The sequence below is a fragment of the Heterocephalus glaber genome, unplaced genomic scaffold (genome assembly GCF_053883595.1).
Source record: "Heterocephalus glaber isolate CG9 unplaced genomic scaffold, H.glaber_assembly_v1.0 deba00001461, whole genome shotgun sequence".
Classification (NCBI taxonomy): Eukaryota; Metazoa; Chordata; class Mammalia; order Rodentia; family Bathyergidae; genus Heterocephalus; species Heterocephalus glaber.
The window spans coordinates 42,816,709-42,843,010 of record NW_028258308.1 but is presented as its reverse complement, the minus strand read 5'-3'; the positions used below and the strand labels follow the sequence as shown (position 1 = coordinate 42,843,010).

General features: G+C 43.0%; 1 protein-coding gene across 7 annotated transcripts in view; it reads left to right on the top strand.

Moving 5' to 3' along the window:
• Positions 1-26,302, top strand: part of Zmat4 (zinc finger matrin-type 4) — a 424,653-nt gene that overhangs the window by 50,893 nt on the left and 347,458 nt on the right. Inside the window, exon 1 of one of the 7 annotated variants that reach the window (XM_087217365.1) lies at positions 10,327-10,436. The exons of 5 other annotated variants lie outside the window; for them this stretch is intronic. The gene's annotated coding sequence lies outside the window, so the exon portion shown is untranslated. Of the gene's footprint in view, positions 1-10,326; positions 10,437-20,209; positions 20,232-26,302 lie in introns of those variants that run through there. One more of the 7 variants, XM_087217366.1, reaches the window with a different exon arrangement.

Below are 26,302 nucleotides of genomic sequence, written 5' to 3'. Positions count from 1 at the left end.
AGAAAAGCAGAAGGGAAGATTGTTTCTTGTGGAGTGTCTGGCCGTGTTTGTTTGGTTTAAAGATGATGAAAACAAGACTGGGGGTGTAGCTCAGTGGCAGAGCTTTGGCCTATCATGAGACCCTGGGTTCTATTCCTGTTACTGACAATAAAAAAAAAAAGAAACAGGTTATGTATTGGCAGTGGCCTAGGGCTAGATGTGGCCAGTGCAGATCTGGGGGAAAGGCACCCAGGCTTCCCCTCTTCCTTTCCCACATTCCTTACCCCTGCCATTTTTTAGACTTGCAGGCTGGGCTCTGTCCAGCTGGCTGTTCAGGCCTGACCTGGCCACTGAGACTGCAGCATGGGGTGGAAACACCAGCCTTCCAGCAGCCTATTCTCCCCACATGACTTGCTGTAGGCCGGAAACAGTTTGTATGACCTGCGAGGCCTCCCTGGGGCAGGTTCTGGAACCCTTTTGGATGCAGGTTCTGTGGGGGTGGCAGGAATGGTACTAGTGCTGGCTTGATTATTGTGAGGCTAGGAACCATAGTTAAAGGATTTTTGAACTGAGGAAGAAAATGGATTGAAGGAATTGCACAACTATCTTTTACCCTGCCAAGAAGTAATAACATAAGTAATGATAAAGATAATAGTAGCTACTGTTTATTGAGTGCATACTGTGCACCAAATAATATTAATACTTTATCTTCTTTTTCTCCTCACATCACTATTGTGATATGGTTATTATTTATTTATTTATTTGTTGGTATCGGGGATCAAACTCAGGACCTTGTGCTTGCAAGGTAAGCATGGTGCCACTGAGCTAAATCCCCCAGCCCTGTGATATGGTTATTACTGTCCCTATTTTACAGGTGAGTCAACAGAGGCTCAGAGATTCACTGACTTCTGCAGAGCTATATAACCAAAGGACAAAGTCAGCAGTCACTCCTTGTCACAGCATGTCCCTAGGTCTGAGCATTTGCCTACTCTGTCCTACACTGCTGCATGACTCATGCTACCTCACCTCCACCAAAAGGTTCTGAATCTTCCAAACAACAGGAATTAACCACTCGTGTTTGGTGATGATGCCAGTGGGGGACTTAGCTCACACATTTTCTGGGAATACTCAGATGAAACATCTGACATGGTCAGCAGTGACCAGCAGTATAGACTCAGGTAGGGGAGTGGAAAGTATGACTTCCAATAGAGGAGAGGGGATGTAGTGCCTTTAGAGATGTGTTCTTCCTTTAGTCCTGGTTTTGCTTTGGTTTCCCTTTCAAGAGTTATTTTCTGCCACTGAAGCCCTTCTTCTTTCTTTCTCTATTCTTTGATTTTCTGCAGAATTATCCTTGTTACTTTCAAAGTTATGTACCATTAGAAGGCTGTCTGGTTCCCATGTGTCTGAGAAGTCGTCTGGGGCTTGAAATCAGAGGCCATATCACAAGTGTTTCACAATGATTTCACATGATCGTCTGGTGTGTTAGCACTCTGTAGAGGCAGTGAGGGGCTGATCTTCAGTTTTCATTTGGAGCCCAGTAGGCACCAGTCTGGACTGAAAAAGGTTGAGCTTGCTCTTGGTGCATGCATTTCAGTGGCCACATTGAGGTTGAGATGATGCCAGGGAAAACTTCTAGGACAGAAGTCATTTCTGCAGCTGCCTTCACTTCCCTCACAACCCATTTAGAGGAAACATGGAGTTATAGGAAAGGATATTCTTCTTGTACTGGCAACTGAGTGCAGCCCCTGGGAAGAGCAGCCTGTGACATGCAAGGCCTGTTGGCTGTCTCAGGCCTAAAAAAACACCTTATATGCTGATACAGAAGGTGTAGAATTTCCCTGAACATACTTTGCCCTCCCATATCTTCTACTCCCCTGTCCTTCCTCATATCCCTTGTTCTACCCAGAGAGGCTGAGTTCTTTGGGAACAAGCTAACCTTGCTGTATCTCCACTCTAAGTTTCAGGGAGGCAAAAACAATGCCAGCACCTTCCTTACATCACAGAACATAGTGGGTACAGGAGTGAGTTCATATATAGTAGGTCATTTAATTCTCATAATGCTTTCATGTGTTAACTGGTGCAGAAATTATTATTACAGTAATACCTTGGTTCATGAGTGCTTTTTGTGAACAATTTGGTTTGCTAACAGAAGTGCTGGGCAAAATTTTGCTTCTATTCACAAACTCCACACTGGGTGAAGAACATGACCGTGGCCATCTTCCTCAGTGTTGTGGAATGAATTAAGTTCATGAACCAAGGCACTACTATATCATATCCCCATTGGACAGATGGAGGGACTGAAACCCCTAGGTAGCTAGATTGTCCCCACTTCCTTGTAATAGGACTTGAGAGGAAGAGGTGCTTTAAGAAGCCAAACAGAACAGTCCAATCTTACGTTTTAGTTTTCCCTATAAAACAAAGCCCTACCTGGACCTTTCTGCCCTGGAACCATTGAGGGGACAGTGCTTCCTCCCCCTGGGAGGTCCTCCCCTATTATGGCTTGTTATCTAGATGACTCCCAAAGCCTCATGCACTTGTAGGTGGGGCTTTTGGGAGTGACTGGATCAGGTGTGGTGATACTGGTTTAGTTGATTAGTTTAGCATAGTTCTGGGTGTGGATGATGGATTTATTGAAGAGGGAAGACCCATCCTGGGTGTGGGTGGCACCAACCAAAAGGTTTGCAGCCTGAATGGAATAAAAGGGAAAGAAGAAGGAAGCTGTGGTGCTTCCTGTCTCCCCTGCCATGGACTGCTTTTCCTGTGCCATGCCCCTCTGCCTTGCTGCCCTGCTTTTGAGCTAGCCAACTGTGGAGTAAAAACTCTACAAACTTAGCTAAAATAAACATTTCCTTCTTTAACTTGTGGGTGTCAGGAATTGTCTAAGCAATGAGAAAAGTAACTAAGACATTGCCCAATACTCTCTCAGAGCCCTTTGCATGCATCCTGCCAGGTCTCCACCATCCTGCCACACTCATCCCTGCTTCTTCATTTCCTGATTTAGCCCAGTCTCCGAATAAGCAGGACACTCATAGAGGTGGGGAAGCCAAGGGTGAGTAAAGTGGAACCATGCTGCTTTGCCTTGTTAACATTTTCATCATTTATCAAAGGAAATAAAAAATAAATAGTGAGGCAATTTTAATTACTCTGCATCGAGGAGGTGATCAAACACCTCGTGACTTTAATTATGGATCCTCAGCCAGGCAGTTCAGAGGTGCTTCAGTGAGCCCAGAGTGGCTGCAGCTGCACCTAGGATGTCCTCACCTCGGCTGAACAGACCACCACTGTCCCCAGGTGTGAGCTCCAAGATCTTTGCTCCCCCTGCAAGTCCAACAAAAATATGTGGAAAGTAGAAAACTTGTTTTCCTCTAGGGCTGGTGATTGGGTTGAGAGGGAAGGTAGAAGAAATAACAGAATGGATAGGTGTGTGTGAGTGTGTGTGTGTGTGTGTATCTGGTCTTAAGAAAAGAAAACCAGCAAATGTTATTTGGGAAGCTCATTTGGAGTAGAGCACCAAGTTGTTGCTATCTGGAGTGTCTGGTCTACAGACTATTTAGTGAAATGTCGACAGATCTGGCTGCTCTCTCTTGCTTAATGCCTCAGGAAGGCTACTGTGGAGTAGGGGTTGGAAGATGCTGAAGTCCAAACCTCTAAATTCCATGATTGAGAGACCATGAGGTATCTCACTTTGTCCCTGCATGAAGTCCATCTGTCAGTTGGCTGGTCCTTCTTGTGACATCTTGCCATTGTTTTGGGTTGATCCTAATTGATGCTTGGCTCTCTGTTGAACACATTTTCACTCTCAGCTCCTTCTCCTCCAACCTTAGTTTTGTTTTTTTTTAAGCTAGCAAATGCATTTAGCCAGTGATGTTGAAACATTCCATCACAGGCTTTTTGTGATTCCTTGGGACAGTGAACACAGGTTTTCACCATGTCCTCCCCCAGTCTCCTGGGGTTCTCATTATATGAGGACTACCTTGCCTGAACATAAGCAGCTATCTTGCCCACAGTCATGTTAGGAACACTACTATGTTTTGTTACAAAGCTGCCACAGCCTGCTGGCTGATAGAATATTTGCCCAACTGCACTGAAGGCCACATGTTATCATTTAGAAGCAGAAAAGCCATCAGCTGACAGGCAGTGTCGAGAGAGAGGAGAAACCCAAGTGCTCATGTGTTTAATTGCCTGAAGATACCCATTAATAATTTTTAACTTTTGTACTTTTCTGTGGATGATCAACCGAGTGTTGACTCTCAAAATGAGCCTATTTTCTTTTGAGAAGCAAAGCTTTTGAAAATAATAATGGAGATGCTTAGAATTTGTGTTGTGGAGTCATTTGACTGTATTGATCTGGGAACAGACCCAAGACATCCACGTGTTTCTCTCAGAAGGGCCAAGTCACATGGAAAGGGAGGACTAGGACTTACTGAAGCTGTGAATGCTGTCAATGTGGAATTTATTGGTGGTTGGTATTCTGTTCAGAGACTCACTCAGCCCCAGCGATCATGTTAACTGGGACTGAATCTCCAAGTGGATGGAATATTCAGTCTCATGCTCTCATTTCACTTACGCTTGAGGATTCACAGTCTGGGATGTAAGTCACTTTCTTTTCTAGAAGAATCATATTATTCCACTCATACCAGTGCCTCTGGTGCCTGAGTTCTCACCCTGACCACATGACCTTAAACCATAGACCATGTGATAGTAGGCAAGTCAATTCATTTCTTTAGGCCTCAATTTCTTCATCTACTCACTGCAAGAGAAACAAAGCATATATACATGTATATAAATATATAAAACAAATATATATTTATTGAGTATCTATGGAGCTATGTATATATACACATCTTGTAATACAGTAAATGAGGTAATTTCCTTCAGTAATTGGCTGATGTAACTGTGCAGGCCCAGAGCAGGTCCACTGTCTGTTCTATGCATGCTGGAGGATTGGGAAGGGCAAGTAGTGGTGTCATTCAGTTAGTGCAAAGACTCGTGAACTAGGATTGCCATATTTCAGGGCAGAAGGGATGAGTGGCCCCATTCAAGTGGAGGAAGAGCAAATTCACTCTTCCTCGGCCTTTTTGTTCTATTCCAGCTCTCAGCAGATTGGAAGATGAGACTGTATTGCTGATGATCTTTGACCCAGTCCAAAAACGCTAGTCTCTTCTTAAAACACCAGAAATAATGTTTGACCAACTATCTGGGCATCCCTTAGCCAAGTTAAATTGATATATAAAACCATCACGTACACTAAATTATTATTACATTTTACTCTTTTTTTAACGTTTCCTCTTTTGTCATTCTTTAATTAAGTCTGCTGGTAGGACAGGTACTGAGGCATCTTTCAGAATCTGTCCAGTTGGGCTACTGAAGATTCTTAGAATCAATTGGTTGGACTGTTGCTAAACTGTTCCATTTCCTGTCATGTGAGTCCCAGTGCTGGATGCACTGTGTATTCAGCTTATAAACGGGGAGCTGAGGGAAGAAAGAAGGAACATATCCTAAACATCCATAAACTTTATCCTGCTGGATTTGTTTTTTCCGTCATGCCCCAAATTACCCAACCAATCAAAAATGAAAATTAGCCTCAAACCCATTCAGCTGATTTCATTTCCCTGATAGTTCCTAGGGTAGCCTCTGTTTGAGCCTCTCAAATTGCCAGAATGTATTGATGACTTGCAGGAACAAATTCCCCAGAAAGTAGACAATTAGCAGCCTTAGGTGTGACTCCTGAATACCCAGAGGGCAGAGCTGGTGAATAAATAATGTTCTTCTTCAGAATAACCATTGTGGGTATTGAAGGCAGGAGAGTTCTAAGAACCAGAGATAAAAAGCCAGAAATATGTAGAGCTTGCTGCTGTTACTTTAGGAAAGTAAGAGGATGGATTAGTTCAGCAGATGGAGAAGAGTCTGTGCCCCGGTAAGCCTTTTCCTCTCTGGAAAAGCAAGATTTCATTTGTGCCTTCTGCAGCTCCCTTCTAATTCTATTCTGTTTGCCAGTATGTAAATATTGTTTTGGAGTGAGCTGGACACAGAGAGCCACAAGGTCTTGTTGGGTCTCTGATCCAGCCAGTACCAATCAGTTGTGCACTGGCAGGCTTTGCCATGGAGCCTGGGGCTCAGCTGTGAAGGGAGAGATCACCCACACATGATGGAATTTATAATCCAGGTCCTAATAATAGGGGACATAAAGAAGAAGGGAGATGGAGAAAGAAACCAAAATTGTTCACTGGCCTTAGCTCTCTGCCCAGGGCTTGAATTTCATGTCTACAGCTGCTTTGGAGGAGTCTTTTTAAAACTATGTTTTATAACATCTAGTAGGATTGTGGTTGATTGACAATCAGCCAAGGACCAGTCAGATCAGAGCTCTATAATTATTAGCTTCTTCTTGCAGAGATTTAAAATGGAATTAAGTGATTAAAAGTGCCTAATTGCCTATGGACTCTCTTTATGACACTGGGAGGTGAAGATAGCATTTAAAGACTGACCTCCGAATCAAGTGCAGCAGCCCAGGCAGGATCTGTGAAGAGGCTGCAGCTGTGACAGGCTTTGCCTCTCCTGACCACAAGATCTGGAATTCTGTTGGAGCTGCAGATTGCGTCCTGTGGCAAGTAGGCAGGAAGGAAAATAACAGAAAAGTTTTAAAAAGGATTAGAAGACCCTTAACCCAAATGCTGAGGCAACAGTTTGATTTAAAAGCTCTGGAAAAACTGGAGTCAGGAGATCTGGGTTCAAATCCTGGCCCTATTTGTGTGTGTGTGTGATGGGCCTTATCCTGACTTTCCCCCACTCCCAGCTTTGAGAATTATCTCCTAGAATTCTTGGGAAGGTGAAATGAAATCATTATGTGGGACTACACAGAAAGTGGTACATGTGGTCGGTCAGTGTATTGGTTTCTTAGAGTTGCTATAACAGTGTCACACATGCAGTTGTCTAGCACAACATAAATTTATTCACTCCAGGTTCTGGAGGTGAGAAGTTCCTCCAGGTGCTGCCAGGACCGTGCTTTCTCTGAAGGCTTGAGGGGTGATTCTCCCTTGCTCTTTCCAGTTTCCAGTGCTGGCTGGCAAACATCAACGTTGCTTATCAAGGCCTCACTCTCACCCCTGCCTTCATCACATGACTTTCTCTCCATGTGTTAGTGTTTGCATTTCTCTTTTATAATAAGAATACTAGTTATTGGATTAGAATCCACTGTAAGCCAGTATGAACTGATCTTCATTACATCTGCAAAGACCCTATTTCCAGATAAGGTTGCATTTACATGTTCTGGAAGGTAGGAGTCAACTTAATTTTGTGTGTGTGTGTGTGTGTGTGTGTGTGTGACACAATTCAGTCTTTAACACTCAGTACATTTAGACTATGAAGTTGAGAATCTAGTAGCGTCTTGCCAGTACCACAGATCAGGTTTCAATGGTGGATGTGGCTAAATTAAGGCCATAGGAGGGTGTGGCCAGGAACAGAGCTGCACTTAGTGGGAAGAGGGAGAGTTGGTTAACTCACATGGTTGCCTTGGATGTGGCTGTCACTGCCACCATCAGAAACTCATTTGCTTCTTTTCTAGCAGAGACCTAATGTGAAGGAGGTAGGAAAGGGAAACTCTTTTACTGACCCTGTCTCACAGTCCTACTCTTAACCACAGAGGCATCATTTTCTAGCTAGAGACCGGATCCCTTGTACTGGGTCTTGCCATTAATATGTCCATACATGTCAGTGCACGCTGCCAGGACTCCCTGGAGAAGGTCCTGCCCAAACACTCCAGGGATGCACCCACACAATCTTGGAGTCCTTCTCTTGGGGGACACACTCTGGGCTGTTTTTTGTTCTTGTCAGGTTTTTTTTTTTTTTTTTTTTTTTTTTGCGGCACAGGAAATTGAACTCAGGACCAGGCCCTTGTACTCGTAAGGCAGACATGGCACCACTGCGCTAAATCCTCAACCCTTTTGGCTATTTTTTAAATACACTTTTCAGGGTAAGATTACAAAAATAGAAACAGGAAGTTCTATTTAGGCACAGCAGACTCACACCCGTGCATTTTATTTTTATTATTTTGTTACTAGTGCTTTTATTTTTATGATTCTATTATTATCCAGCTAAAATGTTTGGAACAGAGCTGGATACTGAGTACAGAGTTGAGAAACAATTTCTGCCTCTAAGGAGCTTGCATTTCACAAGAGAAACAAGCAGCTAATTACACTATTACAAGAATTCTTGTAACTGTCAGATATAAGTGCAGACAGAGACCTTGTGGGGCCTAGAAATGTACCCTCAACTAGCTTTGGGGATGTTAGAGGTAATGTCCCAGGGGCATGTTGCCCAGTGCATGGATTGGCTGGGTGATAGAGAAACACAGTTGAGCATTGAAGAAGACATGGAGGGAAGAGAGAAGGGTGCATCTTCAGAGCAGTGTTCAGAGTAGCTGGGCCTGGTTAGCAGTGCAGCTCGCAGGATACAGCTCCTTTGCAGTGAGAGCAAGCAGATGGTCAGGGTTCAAACTGGTTCTCACCAGAAACTGCAAGAGCAGCAGAGGTACTAGAGGAAAGCCAGCCAGCAGTTGGGGCCAGATCCTCTTGGTGTATTCAATGCAGAAACAAATCTCACTATGCAAAATTTTCCCCTAGGGTCAGGCAGACTCTGGGCCGAATGACACCTCCTAGGAACAGCTCTTCCTTTAGGACAAAATAACCCAGGAGGTCCATGCTCTTCTTGGCCCCTGATACGAGCTCCAGTGGGGCTCTATTATGTTTGGTTTGTATTTCATGGGGCCCCACAGAAAATTAGCCACAGAACTCTCCCGGGTACCAGGTGGCTTGAAATATCTCATTAGGAATAGCTGTGTGGGAAGAAACAATATTTTTAGCAGTGGGTAGGAAGTGTTACTGAAATATGACTTATTTGACATTATGGAACTTGGAATCATCAGTTCAAGTCAGATGGTATGATAGTAACTAACTACATTGGGGACTGAGATCAAAGGAGTGGGAATTGAGATTTGGCACTAGTATATTTCTCACTCTCTTGCATGTTATTAAACAGTATTGAACCTATCTCAGGATACAGCATCACCAGAAATAATTCTTTGCCTAATTTTGCATTAATGCTATTGTGAGAATAACTTTGTGAACTCCTGGAGGAGCTCTGAGGCTTTGGGAATCTATCCAATCTCTTGCTAAAGGATTTAACGCATGGCCAGTCTCTAATGAGGTGGGGTGCTCTGTCAGGGAACAGACTCTGTAGAACCTGCTGGACGCCTTGACAGGTTTGACTGTGGAGGAGAGGAGCAGGTCAGGATGAGGCAAGGGAGACCGTGGGGTTGGGCAAAAATGCCAGAGCCTGGGCCAGCCCACAGGACATTCTGGAATGAGATAGTTGCCCGGGCAGCCTGTGTTGAGCTGAAGGATTAAGATATAGGACAATCAGTTCTCTGCAGCAGGAACATGCTTAAAGGGGTTGGCTGCCAGAGGCTGTGTTGATCTGTAGGCCCAGCAGCTGGGGCAAGATGTACATCTGGAATGGGCACCCAGGCCATGCATTGGCCTGTCCATCACGAGATGTTCTGAGTACTCATTTTACAGTAGGTATCAACCACTCAGTCTTTAAGCAAGTCACAGTCTAGTGCCTTGGCAGAGTAGGGGGGCTACTCCTAATTTTTCTTGGTGAGGACCAGGGATTACTGCTTACAATAAGAATTGTGTTGCTAGTGCTCTGTTTTAGATGGAATCAGTATTTAAATTGCATTTCCATTCTGATCCTAATGCTGTCATATGTCGTAGATATCTGGGCTTTGCCATTCTAGACAAAAGATTGTATATCCCAGCTCAGCTGCCTGCTGCTGCTGCTGCTTTCTGCTCTCACCTGGGCTCCCTCAACATAGTCCTTGTTAAGTGTCTGCATCACTGCTTTTCCCTAGTCAGACTCACACAAGCTTAATTTTCCTGAAGCTTGAAAGGGTGAACTTCGTTTCTCCCCTGCCCCAAATGATTCCTATAAGGAAGGTAGTATATATGCTGGACTAGGCAGTGAGTTGTAGGAAAATAATTTATGTTAGGAGTCAGGTCTCCCTGTTTTGCCTTTTACCTACATGGTGAATGTGGGTAAGCCCCATGATCTTCCTGGATTTCACTTCTGTCTTCTTTGTGAATGTGAAGGGATTAGGTCAGAAGAGCCCCAAGGCCCTGTCTAGTGTTGCCATGGTTTAGTTCCTGTGTCTATCAGGGGATGTGACCTCATTCTCTCTCCAGTCCATTCGTTGCAGCTGGCCTGCATTTCATGCCCTTTCCTTGGGCCTTGCCTCATCTTTCATTGCTTCTTCTACTGCAGCCCCTGTGTTTACATTCCTCTGTTTCCTGGCCAGCTCTCCTAGGACACTGATCTTTTCTGCTGAAGAATAGCTCCACCTTCCCTCCTGGCCAGTGAGGAGCAGGAAGAGGAGGGAGACAGGGAAGTGGCATCAACTGAAGGTCAGTCTGTCATTGCAAGGTTGGCAGAATGGGCAGAGGCACTGGCAACTCCCTGCCAGGCTAGAGGCCAGGATAGAGCTGGAGCAGAATGATGGGGAGAGGGAGCAGGGGCACCCAAAGCCAGGCAGCTTAGCCAGGTGATGAATCTTCGTTAATTCAGCCTCATTTCCTGGAAACTGCCCAACTGCTGCTCACCTCCACTGAAAGGGAGGGAGGGAGAATGTGAAAGTGTAACTACATGAAGATCTGGAATAGTAAGAAGCCTGTTTCCTCCTCAACATCAGGGCTGTTGCCAGACATCCAAGCTGTCATTCTGGCTAGGTGACAAGACCTGGCTACTCTGATGGAAGGACTTGCTCATTACCTGGCATCCCAGTGGTCACAGCCATCTGCTCGGGTTGCCCCCTCACAATATGGCAAAGCAGATTTCACAAGACACAACATCACGATGCCAGGGGCTGAGTAGGAGGAATCTATTCAAGACCAGAGAGAAAGAGCACAGCCTTCCTAGAAGGTGCCCCCAAGCCCTGGAAATTCATTGCAGGTGGCAGTGTACACAGGAAGGCACTAGCAGTCAGTACCCCACTTCACAGGCTTTGTCCAAAACTATGTCACCTATTTCTATAAATCACTTGGTGTTGGGCCCTCATGCCTACACTCTGTTCAAATGAGCACTGGGTTGCTGCTCCCTGGAGTGAGCATTCTCAATGCAACCTGGGCTGTTTAGTATCAGTCATTACTTGGAGCACAAAGCTAAAGAGCCAAAAGTGTGGGAGCCTAATCTCTGGAGTTTAAGATCCTTGAAAGTCTCTGGCTTTTTCCAGCTCCCTATAAATCATGTAGGAGATTTATCTAGGTAAAAGGTGTACTGTGTAATTTTTTTCCCTCCATGTCCAGTTATTCATGTTCAAATAGAATTATGGAAATGCTAGATGAACCCTGGAATTAGAGTGGCTTAGTACATTAAAAGTTTATTTTTCAGTCCAGTTGGCACCAGAGACTGGAAACATGGGGCTATACTCTATGTTCAGGGACTGAGGTTTTCAGAGTTTTCACCTTTTATATGTGTCCATTAAGGCTGATTAAGGCAGAGCAAGTGGAAGAAAGCAAGGTTACACAGCAGGTGTTGAACTCGGGCCTGCAAGTGTGGTTCTCCCTCTGCATACAGGTGTGGACCAGCAGTCAGCTATATGGCACTCTAGTTGCAAGGGAGGCTGAAAATCCACTCTAATCTTCGTGATTGCAAGAAAGAAAGCAAATAGAATGCTGTGTAACTGACACAGAGTATGGAGGATTAATTTTTAGAAAATCAGCTCTCAGTTTTGGTATATACCCTACATCTATCTATCTATCTATCTATCTATCTATCTATCTATCTATATTACATAAATTGATTGATCATCTCTAGCATCTATCCTTCTTTACCATCTTTAATAGAACAGTGAGCACCCATACGACAACTCCTAAACAAAGCTAAGATCTTATATCGTATATCAACAATTTAAATCTAGTCATGTGGTTTCCACTCATCCTACCAGCCCCAAACCTGGGATAATCATCATCCTGAATTCTGTCCATTTACCAGATCATTTTTTTTAAATTCTTTTATTGGTACATTTTAGGTATACAACACAATTACATTTCTCATTGGGAACGGGTACATTTACATGATGCATCTTGGTTCTTATTTTCCCCCCATACCTAGCCCTCCCTTCAACCCCTCCACCCTTCCCTATTTAAAAGACTTTATTTCCATTTATTACATTTCTCATCATTTTTTCTTTCCCTTCTTTCCTTTCCCGTGCCCCTCCCACTACCCATACCCCTTTGGACCTTTTCTTCCTATTTTGCATTATCCATTATTCATTCTAATCATTGGTACATTTTAGGTATACAATATAATGACGTTCATCATTGGAAATTTGCACCTTTACATAGTCTCTCTTGGTTCTTATTTTTCACCCTTGCCCAGGCCTCCCTTCAACCCCTCCTTTCCTCCCTACTTACAAAGATTTTGTTCCTATTTTTTCATTTTCCCATATTAATTCCATACACTTCTTTCCTTTCCCCTACCCCTCCCACTTCCTTCCCCTTTGCCCCTTTTCTTCCTATTTCACATTACCTATTATACATTTTAGTCCTTATTTACACTTTCAGTTTCTCACACCAGAGAAATTATTCAGTATTTATATGTGTGTCCTATTTATTTCACTTAAAAGTATCACCTCAATGTGCATACATTTAGCTATAAATGTCTCTAGTTTCTCATTCTTTATGCCTGAGTAATATTTCATTTTATAAAAAGTCCCACATTTTCTTTATCCAATCTCCAGTTGGTGGGCAGTTGGGTTGTTTCCAAGTTTTAGCTTTCATGAATTGGGCTATTATAAACATGGCTGCACATATATCACTGTGGTATGGTTCTTTTAATTGTTTGGGGAAGATGCCCAGCAGTGGAATAGCGGGGTCAAATGGGACTTCCAGTCCTAGTTCTTTGAGGTATCTCCATACTGATTTCCACAGTGCTTGAAACAGTCTACACTCCCACCAGTAGTGGAGAAGGGTTCCTCTTTCCCCACAGCCCTGCCAGCATTTGTTATTGGTTGATTTCATGATAGCAGCCATTCTTTCTGGAGTGAGGTGGAATCTCAGCATTGTTTTCATTTGCGTCTCTCGAATGACCAGTGATGTTGAACATTTTTGCATGTATTTATTTGCTATTTCTACTTCTTTGTCTGAGAAATGTCTGTTCATTTCAGATGCCCATTTTCAGATTGGGTCTTTAAATTTGGGAGGTCTGATCTTTTTAAGTTCTTTATACATTCAAGATAGTATACCTTTGTCTGAGGAAAAGCAGGTGAAGATTTTTTTCCCAAATTGTGGGTTGTCTCTTCACATTGCTGGTGCTTTCTCTCGCTGTGCAGAAGCTTTTTAATAAGAAGAGATCCCACTTGTTGATTGTTTGTGCTAGTTCAAGGGCAACTGAGGTTTTTTTCATAAAATCTTTTCCTACACCGATGTCTTCAAGAGTTCTACCTAACCTCTGTTCCAACTGGTTCAGCATTTGTATTTTAATATTTACATCTTTAATTCATTTTGATTTTAGTTTAGTGCATGGTGAGAGATATAGGTCTAGTTTTAATCTTTGGCAAGTTGATACCCAATTTTTCCACCACCATTTATTAAAGAGGATATCTTTCCTCCAGTGAGGGTGTTTGGCTCCTTTATCGAAGATAAGATGGCTGAGTGTGTCTGGTGTTGTTTCTACATCTTGTAATCTGTTCCACTGGTCTTCAGGTCTGTTTTTTTGCCAGTGCCATGCTGTTTTTATCACAGTAGCTTTGTAGTAAGGCTCGAGGTTGGGGATTGTGATTCCCCCTGCCATGTCTCTATTACCTAGAATTGCTTTTGATATTCTAGGTCTCTTCTTGTTCCAAATGAATTTTTGGATTGTTTTCTCAAGCTCCGTGAAGTATGCTGCTGGGATCTCAATTGGAATTGCATTGAATCTCTATAGCAGTTTTGGAAGTATGGCCATTTTCACTATATTAATCCTTCCTACCCAGGAGCAGGGGATGTCTGTCCATTTTCTGATATCATCTTCAATCTCTCTTTTCAGAGTGCCATAGTTTTCAGAGAAGAGGTCTTTGATTTCTTTTGTTTGGTTGATTCCCAAGTATTTCAGTTTTTTGGATGCTATTGTGAAAGGAATTATTTGCCCTATTTCTCTCTCAGTGAGTCTGACATTCATATAGAGGAAAGCTATTGATTTTTGTTTGTTGACCTTGTAACCAGCTACTTGATTGAATTTGGTTATTAAGTCTAGAAGACTTTTGGTGGAGTTCTTGGGGTCTTCTATATAGAGTATCATGTCATCTGCAAATAATGACAATTTGACTTCTTCATTTCCTATCTTTATCCCTTTTATTTCTTTCTCTTGCCTAATTACCATGGCTAATGTTTCCAGAACTATATTGAACAAGAGTGGTGATAGTGGACATCCTTGTCTTGTTCCTGATTTTAGTGTGAAGGATTTCAGTTTTTGACCATTTAGTATGATATTGGCTGTTGGTTTTTAATAGATGGCTCCTATCAGTTTGAGGTAGAGACCATCTATTCCATTTTTTTGTAGGGTTTTTATCATAAATTCATGTTGGATTTTGTCAAATGCTTTTTCTGCATCTATGGAGATAGTCATATGGTTTTTGTCCTTGGCTCTCATTGATTGATTTCTGTATGTTAAACCATCCCTGAATCCCTGGGATGAATCCCACTTGATCAGGGTGTATGATCTTCTTGATGATCTTCTGCTTTCTGTTTGCCAGCATCTTATTGAGGATTTTTGTATCTATGTTCATTATTGACATTGGCCTATAGTTCTCCTTTTCGGTTGGGTTTTTCTCTGCTTTGGGGATCAAGGTGATGCTTGCTTCCAGGAATGAATTTGGGAGTATTGCTTTCCTTTCCATTTCATTGAAGAGTTTTAACAGTAGTGGCAGCAGTCCCTCTCTAAATGTCTTGTAGAATTTAGCAGGGAAGCCATCAGGGCCCGGGCTTTTCTTAGTTGATAAGTTTTTAATTACATTTTCAATTTCATTGGTTGATATTGGGTTGTTCAGAATTTTTAGGTCTTCTTCATTCAACCTTGCTAATCCATATGTATCTAGGAATCTGTGCATTTCTTCTGTGTTGTCCATCTTATTGGTGTATAGATTCTGGAAGTAGGTATTGATGATCCTCTGGATTTCTGCTGGATCTGTTGTAATTTCACCCTTTTCATTCCTAATTGCATGGATTTGGGCCTTTTCTTTCCTTTTTCTGATAATGTTGGCTAAGGGTTTGTCAATTTTGTTGATTCTTTTGAAGAACCAACTCTTGGCTTCATTGATTTTTTGTATTGTTCTCTTAGTCTCCATTGCATTGATTTCTCCTCTAATCTTTGTAATTTTCTCCCTTGTATGAGCTCTGGGGTTGTCCTGCTCTTCTTTTTCTAGAAGCTTGAGGTTCAGCATCAGGTTGTTTAACTGGGCTCGTTCTGTTTTCCTAATATGTGTATTGACTGCTATGAATTTCCCTCATAAGACTGCTTTCATTGTTTCCCATAGATTCTGATACGTTGTATTGTCATTGTCATTTAATTGAAGGAACTGTCTGATTTCTTCTTTAATTTCCTCTGTGACCCATTGGTTATTCAGAAGTGTGTCATTCAATTTCCACATGTTTATGAAATTTTTTGAGTTTCTTTTTCTATGGATCTCCAATTTCATTGCACTGTGGTCTGATAATATACAGGGGATAACTTCAAATGCTTTGCACTTACTTAAACATGTTCTATGTGTGAGTATGTGGTCTATTTTGGAGAATGACCCAAGTGCAGCTGAGAAGAATGTGTATTCTGATTTTGTGGGGTGGAAGACTCTGTAAACATCTGTTAAGTTCATTTGTTCAAGAGTTCAGTTGAGTTCTAGTATTTCCTTACTTATTTTTTGTCTAGTTGATCTATCTATTTGTGACAGTTGGGTGTTGATGTCCCCCACTACAATTGTATTAGTGCATATATGGTTTTTCATGTCCGTTAGTATTTGTTTTATATAGTTGGGTGCACTAGTGTTTGATGCATAGATATTTATGATTGTCATCTCTTCCTCTTGGATTTTTCCCTTTACAAGGATGTAGTGTCCTTCTTCATCTCTCTTAATCAGTGTTGGTTTGAAATCTACTTGATCTGCCAAGAGGATAGCTACTCCTGCTTTTTTGGGGGTTCCTGTCACATGGAGTACTGTTTTCTACCCTTTAACTTTCAATCTATGAGTTTCCTTTTGAGTTAAGTGTGTTTCTTGTATGCAGCATATTGTTGGATTTTGCTTCTTGACCCATGTGCCAGTCTGAGTCTGTTTCTTTTGATTGGTGCATTGAGACCATTAACATTGATGATTATAACTGAAACATATTGACTTGTCATTGCCATGACTTTTTCTTTTTGCTGGGTTCTCCTCCTTTACATTTAATTTCTTGTCATGCCAGATGGGTTCATTCTGCTTTGCTTCCTGGGGTTGTGATCCACAATGTCTGTTCCTAGGATATAGTGTAAAATTCTTTGGAGTGCTGGTTTGGTATTCACGAAGTTCCTAAGGTGCTCTTTGTTATGAAAGTATCTTATTTCTCCATCCATTTTGAAAGATAGTTTTGCAGGGTACATCAATCTGGGTTGGAGGCTGTTTTCTTTTAGGGCTTGGAATATGTCACTCCAAGCTCTTCTTGTCTTGATGGTTTGTGTTGAGAAGTCTGCTGTGATTCTGATGGGCTTTCCTTTGTATGTGATTTGTTTCTTTTCTCTGACTGCTTGGAGAACTTTGTTCTTCTGTTGAGTCTCTGGAATCTTAACAATTATATGCCTATGTGTAGATTTTTTTTGATCAAGACTTATTTGGAGTCCTATATGCCTCACTTATCTGTATGTCAAGCTCTTTTGCCCTGCTTGGGAAGTTTTCTGCCATTACTTCTGCGAAGAGTTTTTTTATGTCATCTGCACTCTCTCCTGTTTCTTCATTGACTCCAATCAGTCTTATGTTATTCTTCTTTGCATCATCTAGCAGCTGCTGGATTGATTTCTCATGTTCCCTTATAATTTTGAAACAATTTTTCTTTTCCTGGTCATTAATTGCAATCTTATCTTCTATATCTGAAATTCTGTCCTCACATTGGCTCATTCTGCTGTGTAGACATTCAATGGAGTTTTTCATCTCCTGGAAATCTATTTGCATCTGTTTTATGGATTCCATTTGTTTCCTATGTTGGGATTCCATCATGTTCCTGAGCTCCTGTCTAGATTTATTAATCATGTCTTGTACTAGGGGCACAATTTCTCCTGTTATCTGAGAAATTATTTCTGATTTCATTTTTTCCGGATCCCTTTTTGTTGCCAGTTCAGCGGATCCAGGTGATTGAGTATCAGAGTGTTCCATCTCATTTCCCTTTGGGGTTGCTCTATGTGATCTGGAAGTCTTTACCAGTCCTTTTTATAGCTCTATCTTATTTAGATGTATCCCCAAGGTTTTACATTTTTTAAATTGTTTTTGACTTTATGAACAGAATCTCATACCTGTGCTCATCAGACTTACTTTGTCACATGAGTGTTAGATTGCTGTTATCCATCTGTGTTCTGGTGTGTTGTTTTGCTTCATTCATGTTCTGTCTATACCTCAATTTATTCACTTAGTCTCCTGTAGATGGACATTTGGGTTGATTACTATTTGGCTTGTCATCTTTTACATGCCTCCTATTGCACATGTGCAAAAAGTTTTTCTTGCCCTAAACTAGGGGTGTGGTTACTAGAATTTTTTTCTGTTTAGCAAGATAATGCTTAACTTTCAGCTTATCCTCTTGTCAAAAATGTAAAAAAGATACCACGTCCACTCTGTGCCCAACACTTTAGAGAACCAGATATTGGAATTTGTACTCAACCCTCATTGCTCATTGATGAGCATAATGAGCATACAATAACCTTTGTGTGCTCACCTTCCCCAGTTGAGCTGAATTCCCTCAGAGGCCCTTATTTTCACTACTTTCTACTGCATCCCAAAGCTAAAACAGCCACAAGAGCTCAAACCTACGCTTGTCCCTGAGAGGAAGTTGTCCTGAAGGACTGCATGGAAGGGGAAAATTCACAAGCAGTGCCTTTAACAGTATGTGGAGAGTGAGTGGATGAGTGAGTGAGAGTGTTTTAACTCCTGAACCTTGCATCTTGGCCACTCTACATCCTCTACAATTTTGTTGATTTTAGGAGGGTTGGGAGATAACTCAGGACCCAGAAGTTTGGCCTTCTTGGAGAAGGCATGATGTTAGAATGCAGTAGTGAAGAATGCAGCTGAAGATGCTGGTGACTGACAGCTTGAGCTGCAGCCGGGGAGCATGGAATCCAACAACAGGCATAGTTTTCCCTGTAACAGCCTGATCCCCTCACCTGGTGTGCCTGCCTCTGTGACTGCATATAGGTGCAGAACTGTGCCCCAGGCTTGGGTGTGAGAACTGCACTGAAACCTGCTCTCAATCTGTCTGGTTCAATAGGGCAGTGTCATGAAGATAAATCATTTAAACAAGTTATAGCAGTGGAATACTTATTTTTACACTGTACTTTCAAAGGCTTATACCCACTGTTAAAAAGAAGGGTTGTGTAGTCTCTCACCTTGTTAGGAAACTCTGCCTGTCTCCAGGCTACACCTGCTTTGTTCAGGTAGCTGCTGCTCTGTAAATGAGGGATGCACATTGGCTTTCTGCTATGAGTGGGGGAGGGGTGCAACCCTGCTCTTTAAAATGTGAGTGGCTTTTCTGCCTAGGTGCTCAGCCCTTTAATTTGATGGAATGAGAGACAGAAAACATGATGTTACTCCCTCATATTTTCTCCTTCCTTCACTTCTTTCTGTCTCTGGGCTAGTGATCTTTGTTCCCCCTTTGTCCCTGACTTTCCCCTGTGATGTGGGCTCTGACTCTGGTCTGACTTGAAGTGTAAGCTAATTGAAAATCCAGGCTCTCTGCCCTCCACCCACACCCCTCTGAAAGTGTAGAAAGGGGAGGCAAATGCTTCAGACCCACTGTGATCATCAAAGGTGCTGACGTTGCCCACTGGGGTCTTGCAGAAGCAAGCGGTGCTGTCCCTGACAGCAGTGCCTGTCATGATGGACACACCATCATCTGGGTGCAATCAGACTCACTGCTCATCCCTGCCAGACCTCATTCTCTCCTCAGCCCTGATGCTAAGAGTGCTGTTTGGAAGTCTTGCTAGAATTTCATCTTCTGGAATCTCTGCAAACCCTGCCAGACTGGGGACTCACATCGCCAGCCTTACTGTTAGGTGTAGGCGAAGTACAGTTCTGAAATCTTGACCAGACCCCTGGTGCAGGGAGAGGGTCTAAGCGACATGCTTGGCACATGGGAGAGCCAGGGGCATGTTTTTCAGTGGTGTTAGTCTTTATTCCCTTAAAGAAAGAGATGGGAAGCCTTCTGTGTTTATGTATGTGATATTTGCTGGATCCTGGGATATGGGCCTCCTGCATGGAATCAGAACCTTGCAGGCTTGTCCAGGGTCACACATCTAGTGCTCACTAACACCAGGTACGTAGTAACTGCTCCATAAAATCCACTCCTTGATTAAAGAGAGGGAACCCAATAAGGCTGTGTAATGGCCTTGACTTAAGCAGAGGCCATTTGGTGAATGAAAATCTGAGGGATTTACATAGAATTACTTAGGAAGTGTGAAACCTTTGGCAGGGCTGATCAGCCCACTTATGCTCCTGAGGTCTGCAATTCAGACTGGTCCATTTGGACAGAAGACAGGGGACCAGCAAATGGAGAGGTGCCATGGAGCCAGGCATGCACACACACCTGCAGAGGGTGGCCCATAGTGCTGTCATGGAAGCTGCCAGTGCGTGTGCTGGCCTCTTTCTCAGATGTCATCAAGCCATCTCATACCATGTGAGCAAGAAGGACTGACAGGTCTCTGTGGCCCAGGATGGGGGTGAAATGTGCATGCCCAACATTGGCAGATGCCTCTGAGTCAGGAATTATAGAGCCTGGTTAACAAGTGAAGAAAAACATGCCATTAAAAGGCAATTATTCAAGTGGTGTGAGTCAGCTATGCAGCTCCTGGCAATGACAAGCAAAAGAAGGGAGTGGTGTGGGAAGTCTCTCTCTCTCTCTCTCTCTCTCTCCCTCTCCCTCTCTTCTTCCTCTCTCTGTCTCTCTCTCTCTCTCCAGAGCTCAGACAACAGAGCAGAGCTTGCACCTGGGAGATGTAAGGTGAGAGGCCTAGACTACCAAGTCTTTTTATCTGAGCAAGATGGGTAATGGGGAAGGCAGCATCAGATCAGAAGAAAGGCTGCCATGCAAGAAATCAGGGAGTCAGAAAAGTTCCTCAAGCTGGTTGTGTATTTGACCTCTACTCTGCTTTCAGCCCTGCACTGTGACTCCCTGTCTGTGGACTGATGTGTGTGATGTGTGAAACAAAAGTGGAGGCTGGAGGCTGCAGCCACAGAGCCAGGTCCAGACTTCCTCCTGAGTGCTGCTCCGTGCTATGGACCACTTGCTGCCCCCTATCTCTGGCCTCATTTCACAAGACCAATATGCATTCATTTCTGGAGTTCTTTTCTTTTCTTGCTAAGGCTTTTTTTCCTAAGGCTGTTTGGTCTGCTGCTACGGCAACCAGCCCTGTGTTAGCACCTTTATCTTGAGGAAGAAGCTACAGGGACCATCAGACGGTTTCCTAGCCCCTCCTTTGAGGAGCAGGGCAGTGGTAGTAAACCTATGAGCCCCAAGTTATTGTGTTTTCTTTTAAGGCAAAATATGTTAATCCCAGTATTTTGGTTTCATTGCAGTGTCAGCACGTTGTAACACACGGGGGTTTGGGTTGCAGCTGGCCTCTGGGTCCCCATCACTGCTGTGGGGTGTGAGCCGGAACACAGCAGGCACTGTGGAGGCACATTGTGAAGCCCCTGGTCTCCTCCCAAGTCTCTCTTTTGGTTACTAGGGAGGCCAGAAATGAAGGATCTTTCACAGGATGGTTCAGGCAAGGACCTGAAAGAGGAAGGGAAAGCAACAGAGGTGGATTCAGGGTCAGAGAATTGCAACTCAAAAGGGTAACAGAGGAGGAGAGCAGGCTGATTTTTTTTGTGCTGAAGATGGGCCAGCCCTCATTTCCATATTTCTCCCTTTCCTGAGCAGTTTTATCTTCTCCAATATTAATAAAGTAAGCAGAAACAATTTCAACTGCTTTTTGGATATTAACAATTTTTAAACATGGCTGACTTTAAGCAGCAGTGGAGTCCTTTTTGTCTGTTTCATGTTCCTAACTAGGAGGCAGGTGGCATTTTTAGTCTACTTTTCAGTGTGTCGACTTCTCAGTGCTGGGTCCTGGGAAACAGGGCCAGAGCTCCAGAGAGCAGCCTGATGGTTTGGTAGTAGGGAGGACAGTGCATGGCTTATAACTAAGGTCCCAGATGCGATAAGAAGAAACCAAATGTGAAGGGGAACAGTGGCTTCTTGGATGTCAGACTATGCTGGAAGGCAGCAGTTGGTACTAGCTCTGAGGGTGGTCAGTTGCAGAGGTCCAGAATCTTTGAGGATGTTCCAGCAGAAGCAGAGTGTCCAAGAAGATGTTAGTGGGCCCTGCCCTGGTTCAGGCAAACCCAGAAGGGGTTCTGGGCACTGAGGTCATGAGCAGCTTCTGGAGTGTTTTCTGGATGGCTCAGGGCCCCACTGCCTTCTTTTATTCAGGGTGGATCCTTATTTTCTTGTCAAATGTTTTTGTGGCCCTTGAAGACGCAGCTGGTATCAGAATCAGGACAGGGCTTACAGCTGCGGACACAGGGTCAGCCTTGGTATAGGAAATGACTTCTACCTAGGAGCTGAGTTACCTCTAGGCAAGTTACTGAGCTTCTAAGCCTTAGTTTTTTATGTGGAAAACTAGGCTTGTCACTCTTCAGACCTCTCTGAGGGAGTTAAACTGGACAGTATAATATATAAAGCCCTTAGCACAAGCCTGGCTCTGGGGAGCACTTAAGGAAAACCTTAATTCCTTCTAGGCTAGGAGCTTTTTGAGGGGTCAAGCACTATCAGGACCATCTTTAGAGGAGCCACAGTGCCCAGTGCTGGAGAGCTTATGATGACATGCTGAGCAACAATTTGAGAATTCATCAGGGCTGTTGTGAGGGCAGGAGGAGCTCTTTGGTTAAGAATGACATTAGTTTTGAATTCTGTCCTAATTAATAGGCTAGTGAAAAGAAAGCATGAGTGAAGGGTGTGTTATTAGTTGTTCTGGATGAACTTCATGGTGAAAAATGCCCCAACCAATGAGAGGAACCCCCAGTAGGAGACCCCAAGACAAAGGCTTGTCCCCTTCAGGTACTGGGGTGGAAGAAGTGCCTCCCAGGGAGTACAATCACTGAGACTGCCCCTGGTTTGCCCCAGTGGCTTCTGGATCAGATTACTAGTGTGCCTGGGTCTCTGCCACACCCTGGATGGCAGATATGTCCCTTTTTGTCCCCAAGGGGAGCAGGTCACAGAGAGATGAGTGCTCCAGGAGGGAGAGGAGCTGGGACAAAGTTCTCATCAGACTCCATCTGTCAGTATCAGCACCTTCAACAACAAAAATAGATTCTAAGCATTGTACGAAGTGGGGGTCTTCACGGGTGTGAGGCCGGAGTATCAGCTAGGAGGAGGAGCTGCCAGCTGCATGTCAGTGGAAACGAGCCATTTCTGGGATAATGTTGGTAACACAAAAGAAGACTATAATAGCAATAAAAGCTGTGATTTCAGTACACCGGCTGTGTGATCTTCCCTCTTAGCCTCTAATATGGTGCTATTTATTTCTCTTCTTAAATATTTACCACAGCCCTCTGAAAATAAGAATAATGATAAGATGAAATTAATAATATTACAAATGATGGTGGCAACATTGGCTTCTTGAGTGTCTGCCATATACCACAGTCTGTGTGCTTTATCTACATGACTTCTAATCCACACAACAAACTTGTGAGAATTTTCCCTCTGTTTTACCAATGAGGAAATAGGGCTCAGGGGGGCTGTGCAACTGGTTGGAAAGCCTAGTTTGTGAGCACCCAAACCTGATGGGAACTGATGTTTTTTGCTCTGAATACCCCTGTGAGAGTTTTGAGATCTCTGAGTAGATGTTATTTCCATATCACCAGAAATGGAATGGAGTCTATGATGGTACCACCAGGCACACAGTTGATTCTGTTTGTCTTGGGAGCTAGGCAGCATCAGGTCCAGTTAGTACTTGGGTGGGGAAATGGAATGGAATGAAGCATGTGACTCTTCCATGTACCCCAGGTTTTTTCAAAGTAAGCCTGGGTTTCTGCAGTTCTTTTGGGAAGCAGGAGAAGGGCTTGATGTTTGCCTCTTAGGACCCAGGAAAAAGCCATTCCTAGCACCAGTGAGAAACATTTAGGACTTGGTGATTGCCTCAGTCTCTCTCTCTTCAATGTAGGTCTCCAGCTTCTTTTCTTTCTTGTGCTTTTCTGCTTTTACCCTTACATTGTTTTCTCCCAAATTATCCTCTATCACTGCTCCTGCTGGATATCTTCTTGTATCTGTTGGCAGTAATGTTTTCCTTTGTGCCAGGGGAAAGAATTAGCTTCTGACTTGGAACCTGTTTCACTCCACTCTAATTCTAATCATCTTCCAATTTTCAACTCATATGCAACCTGCTAGAAGAGTTCTTTGATAAGCTCTCCTGTCTGCACAAATGCTCTGAACACTTTTTCCATCTAGTTACATCCAAGTCTCAGGCACTGGTAAGTGTGTGTCTCTTTTCACCCACTATCTCATGAGGGTTTGGAGATAGAGTTGTATCTTCTGTGATCTCAGTGCCTCACATGTACTACATTCATTATGGAATAAATTAAAATTAGTCATTATGGAATAAATAAAAGCCCCCATATTTCCTGTTATACCTAGCTGCACATTGAATTCTTGCATGTCCCTGCCACTTGTGTAAGTAGATTTGTTGGAGCATATACACCTGAGATAGCAAAGGAGAATCTGATCAGACTCTGATATGGCCTCCTGTGGTTTGGACATCTTTACTATATTACAAGTGGTACTGTTCTGTGTGAATGCTGGAGAGCAATGGAGAGGTCATTCATGACCTCAGTGGCTGTGCCTTTGGATGTGCTGTGATTGGGCAGCAACGAGAAAGCTTTACTCACACTTGTTTCCAAAGCGGAGATCACCACACATTGGCTCCAATGAGACTGTTTGGGATCTACTTTTCCATGCCTACTCCAGCTGCTGGTGAAGGTCTGGGCTTCTCAGGACCATGGACAGGGCCAAGAAAGGACTACTTGTTTTGTCTTCTTTTTCTTGCCCACCTTTCTTATGCTAAAGGCCAGGGAAGCTGAGAATTCTATTCCAAACAAGTCAGAGGAGGAAGCCAAGTGGCAGCTTTTCCTCTTGGGAATTCTAGCCTTTGAATCATAAATCAGTTCCTCTGGTTGTCTAACCTGACCTACACAGAAAGTTCTCTTTTCTTGGCAAAAGGCCTCATGCACAAACTAGCCTGACACTTGCCCACTAATTGCCTCCCACTGGAATTGAACTTTTTCAGGTATTTCACTCATGTCTTGTAGATTCAGAAGGGTCTGTAGCGCCTTTTATATTGCATATGGACTTCCTCAAATCAATATTCCTATATAAAACAGTGAAATAAGCCATTATATTTTCTCTTCCTTTGAAGTTTTTTTAGTATACACATTTTATATTCTGCCTTTAAAACTATTTCTGCTGCACAGCTGCTTTACCAAGACACAGACTCCTACGGCCCTGCTCGGTCCAACGTGTACCTTGAATATCTTTTCACAGTGCTTGATTTCTGCAGTTGGTTGTATAATGAGGAAGGAGTGTGCAGGGAGTTTGGAGATTCCTATTAACCAGGTTACCCATGAATCTATCTTCATGTGCTTCTTTATTAGAAATAGCAGAGAACACGATCATATTTAAATGTAACCACTTATAGGAACTTGGCTTCAAAAATACACCTTACTAAGTTTTCTTTTCCTATTTGGTATTTCAAAATGTTGTACTACATTTTCCCATCATCAGAACTACTTTTCTCCATTTTCATTCTGAGATCTGAATAGAGACCACTGAAAATGACAGCTGGTGTTCAAATACGATCAGTTGATTTGTGATCCTCTGCCCCAGGTAGACTATGCTGGGATGCCTCATTCTGCTCTTAGCACTATTGGTGAGGTTGGAACATGGTGCAGTATACCTAGCCATGATGATGATGGATGGATGATAGGGCTTGGGAATAGATTAAAGAGAGTTATCTCCAAAAACCTTGATGAAGGAAATCTCATGAAAAAGAGAGACTAGAACTGTTTTGAGGTATAGCCAAGACAGAATCAATGAATGAAAGCTAAGTAGGACATCTTGATTCATCTCAAGAGAAACCTGACAACCAGATTATCCAGGCTCTCTCAAACAGATTGCCTTGTGAGGGAAGTAGTGAACCTGCAAGCCCTTTAGTTGCTGGTCCCCAGGCCAACAGAACCATTTGACAGGAATGATGCTTCCAGAAATAACAGGTCCACATCAGCTGTGAGGTTTGGGGTCCTAAGTGTCTGACATAATTATTGGTTGCTCTAGGTAGTGATAAAACAGGCAGAAACTGAATTCCTTTAAATTGCTGAGAACAAATGCCCTGAATGGGTCGTTATAGCCGAGAACAAAGACAGAAAGTTAAGTTTCAAGTTGTTGAGGCAGGCAACCTTTTATTACTGGCAGATTCTTTACTTTTGTAGATTAGTCATTTAGATGGCCTAAAAGTTACTTAAAATGGATCACCCATAATTCATCATATTTTGTGTTGCTTAAGAACTGGTCAACATTTTTATCAACATCAGAATGTTAATGAAATGGGATAATGATCATATTTGATCTCAAATGCAGAGAGTTTTAGAGTTCATACAGCAACTTCTTCTATATTTTTCTTTAATCTTCACCACAAGTCTCCAAGGAGGCATGGTAAATATTATCATTTCCATTTATGTGAGGGAAAACTGAGACTTAGAGATTTGAGTGAGTGATCACACAATGTCACAGGGTGGCATTAGACCTGGGATGTCCCTGCTGTGTGAAAAGTGAAAATGTCCAAGTTAGACAGTATTTCTGGCTGTGCTGATAACAAGCAGTGCAGCTGTGGACAGTCATGTAGGTAAGATGGACTCCAGCATGTTTTCCACATAACTGTTGTCTGAGATTCTCTTGTCCTTCCATATAGCTTGCTGTCTGGCACAGTCCCTACTTTGTGCCTGGAGGGAGGAGGGAGAATAAAGCAGACCTTGGGCATT